We start from the raw sequence: 6,814 nt of genomic DNA on the forward strand, positions 1-6,814 counted from the left end.
AATGATTGCCTTGAAGCAAAATCTGCAGACCTGAAACCAGAAACTTCAGCCAGTTTTTTGAAACATGAGAAATGCGTGAGAAGAGTGGCACTGCAAACCTAGCATGGGCTTGAGTCAGGTTTTTTGTACACAGAAAGTCAAGTGCATCTGGAACCCCAGGACACAGTCATATACATATGTAGCCCCAGGTATAGTTACATACCACGCTATTATGTACTTAAACTGATTGGGAGCCCTGAGTAACGCTGTGTTGGTGCATAGGACCATAACCAAACAAAGAGAATCTAGCCAGCCTGTTCATATGCTAACTTTATAGATTAATTAGTACTGAATGCACTTTATTGTTACAGACTCTCACTATCTATGTTTTTTCCCTCAGTAGATCCCATTTCCAGTGATGGCTGCTAGGACGGTCTCTTTCATGGATCATTCACGGGTCAGCCATATTCCTTCAATGTGAAACAATGCATTTGAGTCTGTGGGTAGTAAAGGCACCATAAATAATCCACAGCTGCTTTGCAAGGATCTTTCTAGTGGTTTTTTGCACTTTCAACATTTCCAGGAAAAATGAAGATAGACAGCTGCTGGTACTCCAGGGTACGAGTGGCTTAGTAACTGCTGTTCTAAAATTATAAAGAGATGGTTTTTGCAAACTCCTCAGAAAATCCCTGGAGAGGGTCTTGGTTCCCTTTTCTTGCAGAGAAGAATCACGATGTACCTACATCTTTGTGGGTATTAAGTACCTTCAAATGTGCAGTCCACTAAGGTTGCAGATGAAATGTTTGTCTTTTGCTTACCATGGAGTTCTTAAATTTATGTGAGTAAAAGACGTTATGGAACCATAATGTCTAAGGTATCATTGTATTATGGCATCATAATGTCATTTGTGCTTGAGCTGGAAGCAGCATGATAAATCATCCAGCTGATCCTTAAACTAGTACAGGGTTGCTCCAAGGGTTTAATCCGAATGCTGGAGTTTCCAGCCCGTCTTTTGGAGCAGAAGCTCCAAGTGTGGGTCAGGTATTCTCCATTAAGACAGAATGCAGAAATACCTAATTTAGGCATGTTTTATCCATACTATTGTAACCTGTGCAAAGAGAGATCGTATCTGTAATTTACGTTAGAGGCTAATCTTTGAATCCTAAATAAAGAACACGTAGTCCCTAATGATGCAATACCCAATGCATCTCATGGTAGGATGAGATTGCCGACCATACATAAGCATCATTGAAAGCCAAGCACAGTTAAGGGTGAACCAGTATCAGACATAACACAAAAGTGATTTAGTGATTGCATTAAATAACCATGCATGGGTTTTCCCTTTTGTGTTGGCTAAACCAGGATGATCAGCCTGCCATAACAGTCCCTTGGTGAGAATGAAGTCATAGCAGCACAGTTTCACAGCCAACTAGAAACAATATAAATGTGCTTGTTTTCTGTGCCCTACTGTTACATGTAGGGATTAAAAAAGTGAGTCATTTGCTGGAAAACATACTGATCCTGTGGCAGTAGGATGACTCCTAAGAAAGCTCTTGCATGCTGTAAAGGCTAATTATAAGAGTCGTGAGTGATAAATTTTTTCTTTGACTAAAGCAAGGACATAGAAAGTAGACGCAACTGAAAACAGTGAAACCTGTGCAATTGCTATTGCACTTTTAACTTTTCAGATATCAGCATTTCCTTCTCTAAGTTGCTATCACACTTAGAACCCTATCGTGGTTTTATAACCCAAGGCATTGGAAAATACATGATTTTTGCATGTTTGGGCTTGTCTTCATTTCTTGTGCTGCAGCTTCATGTGATACTGCACCCCACAGAAGTACTGTGTTGAATTTCTAAATTTTGTTTGCGGCACTGGCTGGAAGTTCCTCCAAGTAGTTAACTGAATCCTGCTTTTCATGTAGCCCAGGGCAAGTTTAGAGGAAATAAATGTAACATGAGTTAGTCATCCTTAAATAATCTTAAAGCAGGGAGTCCTACATTAACAGCAGGCTGATAATAAGCTCTGCAGTGCTATCTCCAGTAAAGCTTTTCTCATGACTTGGAATAAATTTATGAGCTGCCATTATTTGTTTGTTTGCTTTTTCTCAGCGGGAGAATTTACTGTCTGGTTGCTGAAGTATCAATTATTTTTTGTAAAATTGAATAGTACTGTCTTAGGATCACCCACATTGAAGCAAACATAATTTGAGTCATGATAAAAATCAATAAGATACCAACTCTGTTAAGACATCTGTGATAGGGGCTGCTTTTTTTGTGCTAGAGGAGAGTTCTTATGTTAAAAGAATGGCAAAGAATGGGGTTAAAAAGAACCAGCAGACTTGTTCTAGCTCTGTAATTTTTTATTTTTGCAGGCTTCTGTTGTCAGACCATCTGCAGCTGTTGTCGGTCAACCATTGATCTGACCTCTGAGAGGTAGAAACCCATTCTGTTCCCTAGCTGGTCGTTCAAGTCTTTTTATTCTAGCATTTAAATTGGATTTTATTCAATTTTATCTAAATCCATTATATCAACACTTAATGAACAGAAGCCTTCCCGCTCTGCTCTGTGGCATCCCATTGTATACCAGCATTTTATTCTTTTCTTGTGTCCTATACATATTCATTTCCCTTAATCTTCATGCTAATGTATGTTTCCCTTTCCCATCCTTTTTCTCTTCTTGATTATTATTAAATGCCTGGATCATACTTAAATGTCAGAAAAGCCCTGAGAAATGTCACATACTGGAGGAGAACACAATAGTTTATGTTTAAAAAGCCCTGAGCATGGTAATATCTGCTTTTCAGGCTGCAGGGCTATTCTGGCCACCTCTCAGAAAAAATAGATCTTTTGACAGAAATAGATTTATGTTGCTGATGGTGTTTTGATTTTGAACTTTGATACTGAAATCGGAGGTTCAGAAATGAATCCTATCTTCTGTCTGGTTCATCTCTGCCCTGATGTGATAATGGGTCACTCAGAACAATCAGCTGGTTTCATTAATTATTAATGCTAACACATGGCAAAAGCAATTTGGAGATTCACTCAGGGAGGGAGGGGGGGCAGAGGGAGGTGGGGGATGTCTGTTGATGGAAATGTAAAGGGGGCAATTACCAACCTGAAAATAAATGAGAGTGGCCAGTGCCAAAGAAGAGGGGAAATGAGCAGAAGGCTTAGGTAGAGGAAGAATAAAAAGATATTTGATTTTACAGTCAGATGCGTATCTTAAGTTACATTAAAGTGAAAATTCTCAAAGCAGGGCATGTAGTTCACATGGATATTAGGTTACTTGGATGAAATGTAGCCTATGCAAATATGTATTTATAAACCTTTACAAGAATTTTGATACTTGCTGAGTGTATAGAAAAAGCAGTAAGCTATTGGCTGTTAGGGAACTGTATACCTATGCAAACAAGAATATAACTCTTGTCTGTGCATTTTACTAGCTTTCTTGTGTATTTATGCTGAGGGGAGAAAACAGAAGTCTTGAGACCATGGCATAAGAGCTGCTCTATAACATGAGTGCTATCTGAAGGTGACTTTTTATCTCCACCAGCCTAGGTAGTCTAATGAACGACAATACTTACTGCCACTGTAGAAAAGGAACTGTATGAATCTGTCCCAAAGGGTGGTACAATGGGAGGGGTTACTCCTGTGGTCTCTCCCTCTGTTTGCTGCATAGACACTGTGCATCGTAACAGGAGCTCATGCGCTGGCTGAAAAAATCAAGAGTAGGAGCTCTCCATACATTTTCTTTCTCTCACCCTAAAGAAAAAGACTACATTGACAAGCTTTGTGCACAACAATAACATCTTGTCTGAATATCTTAAAGAACAGTTCCTGAGAGAGTGGTGTGTCCAAAACCCCTGCCCCAGCCTGGGAAGCATTGCCAAGGTCTGCTGGCCTCCTCTAGATGTTGTCTGGATTCAACCTCCAGGAGAGCTCTCCCTCCTGATGGCCACAGGCCCCGGTGACAGCAGAGCCATCTGTGACACAGCTCCAGATATGTCAGCCCAGTTTTATCCCGCGTTACCAAACAACAGCGGCACTGGAAGGCAAGGCTGGAAGGGTTAACAACTCCCCCTTGTCCCCAAATTGCGAAGGAGGGTTGGCACAGGGGAAAATAAAACACACTTTTTCGCTTAGGCTGCTGCAGCTCATGCAATGCCACAGATAAATGAAACGCCAGACTGTCTGATGGAGTTTTTCCCACAGAGCAAAATATTAACTAAGTCAATTGATTGCATTTTCATTTCTTGAGGGAGCGCTCAGCCCACACATCCTATTGTGTGTCTGATCACAAAGACACGTCTGCTGTAGCAATATTGTGTTATCTCACAGATGCTTTGTGCTACATCTTGAGCTCTTGCCTCTGATGTAAAAGGAAATGGAAATTCTTGCTCAGAAGACCTACCTGACAAAGAAATAAATTCTTTTAAATTCAGTGTCCCAAACTGAGGAAATTACAGTAGCTGCTGCTGAAAAATACTGTGATAAACCCCCATCCGTCTGGAACGTTTCCATAATCCACTACAGATTGCCAATTAATTGCACACTTAGTTCTATGTAATAGGGACAGATAATAGACTGTATTAGTGTAAGTCCCCCAGAGGCAGTGGAAATACATCACAATATTCTTAAATAGCATATTTTTATTAAAGCAATGCCTGCAAGCTTCTGTCTGGTACTAGAAACCTATTGTGCTAGGAACTGTACATGTAATGAAAAGCCAGATTTACAGTAGAGAGTCCTATTTAGTGAAGCACTTAATTGCTTACTTCAAGTATGAGTTTAAATAAACTGATCTCATCTATTTTCTAATTAAATGTGGGAAATTATAGTGTGGCTGGTTGGGACACAAGGTTTTTTAATCCTCTTCTAGAGCAGGAGAAACTGTAAATACCCCGTCTTATGTTGTTAAGGTTAAAATGAGACTTGTATTATGGAAAGATACCTTTAAACCACGGTGCGTGAAGTGTTTAGAATTTTGCGCACAAGAATAAATCACAGATTTTTTTGTGGCCAGTTAGGATTTAAACTAAAATTCTACACAAGAATAAATCACAGATTTTTTTGCTAATTTATGGAGAACCTTTTGTGGCCAGTTAGGATTTAAACTAAAATTCTGTCATGAACCACGACATGTAAGAAAAAGCCAGATTGAGCCTGGACCTCCCTGCCTCCTCATGTATTATACATCTGAAACTCCTGATAATTTCATAGGATTTCACTCTCTGAAAATAGTGTCTTCATGACCTAGGGTCTTCCTAGTAGCAGGCACCACATAAATTAAGCGTTCAGCTCCACCTTCACTTTTGTGCCAGAGACTCGGCTTAGCTTCATTCCCAGGAGTGCCAAGCATGCATTAGCCAGTTACAACAAGGGATACTTTATTTATTACCCCTGGAAGCGTGAAGCACTGGTGTCCATTGGGAGAGTCATCTTGCATTTAGCCTCCCACAAGCCCATGTGCAAGAGGCATTATTATTTTAGAACAATTTAACTTTTCTGTGTTTATAGGGAGAAGTCAATAGGTTACGACTAGAGGGGTGGGGTTTCCTCTCTCTTAAATGCAAGGGGGGGATTTCTCTTCAATAGGTTACAACTAGAGGGGTGGGTTTTCCTCTCTCTTAAATGCAAGGGGGGGATTTCTGTTCTCCAATTTTTTTTATACTATCAGACTAGACATTCTGATTCCTGTAATCCAATCAAAGAGGTTAGTAATGAGAGCAGTGGTTACTAGCCAAATAGAAAACTGCCACTCTCTCTTTCCAGTCCTGATGAGACTCTTTCCTTTTAGCTCTGAAATCTGCCAGCCTGGGAAGTGTCTGCATCACTTGTAGGCACATGCCTGCCTTGATAGCAGGTTGTGGAAATGCTGATTAGAGCCTTTGGGGCTGGATTAGTATTGAAGTGCCTAAAGGAACTCACTCCCGAAGTGCAAGATAAAACTATTGGTTCCTCATACGTGGAGGAACAGATTTCAGGAGGTTTCTTACACCTTCAAATACAAGGGGAGGGTTTCATGAATCTAAAATCTTCTAAAACTTACAACAGAATTCCATCAGAGTTTCTCTGCAATAGAGGTAACTTGCTTCTATCTATTTTTTTTCTTTTTATTTAACAAAAAAAGCCACTTCTGAATATAAGACTGGATTTTCCTCCAAGTTCTCTTCTCACAAAGTACGGCAAATTACCAGCACCTTTCTCATGTCCAGCTGCAGAGTATTTTAACATCTGATTATCACGTTATAAGACCACCTAATAAATAACAAATGAATGCCTACTGTCAGAAAAGAAAAAAAAAAAACATGCTATTCAGCTAGCGCATGTATGAGAATGTGTCTGTAAAATAAATATACATGTTATAAGCACATGTTATAGGTAACTTTCCTGGTTTGATGCCACAGCTGAGTGATAACCAAGAACTGACAAATCTTTGTGTGTGTGTGTAGATCTGCTATATATTTAAAAAACAGCATTCTTTCTGCCCCCCACCTCCACAAACACTCTTGTAAATCTAAATCAAAGCCCATTCAGGACATTTCATTTTAAGTGGTTTCATCTTACTGTAATTACTAAGTCATGTGAGGAGTAGCTAAACAATTGTCTGCACAACAATGGAGGTGAAATAAAGATAGCCTCTAATTAATTCCATCTGGGTTATAATTAATTTTGACTGAGTTGCTCAGGACAATATCCTTAAGTCTCACAGACTTCTATACGGAGGACTGATCGCCAGCTGCTGCTCTTTGATTTTTAAAGCAGATGGGGCTATTTCCAGCTATTGCTTAAAAGGAAACGAGGAGGATGAGGGTAGAGAGTGATTGATTGG

Source organism: Egretta garzetta, unplaced genomic scaffold (genome assembly GCF_000687185.1).
Source record: "Egretta garzetta isolate BGI_Z169 unplaced genomic scaffold, ASM68718v1 scaffold39, whole genome shotgun sequence".
NCBI lineage: Eukaryota > Metazoa > Chordata > Aves > Pelecaniformes > Ardeidae > Egretta > Egretta garzetta.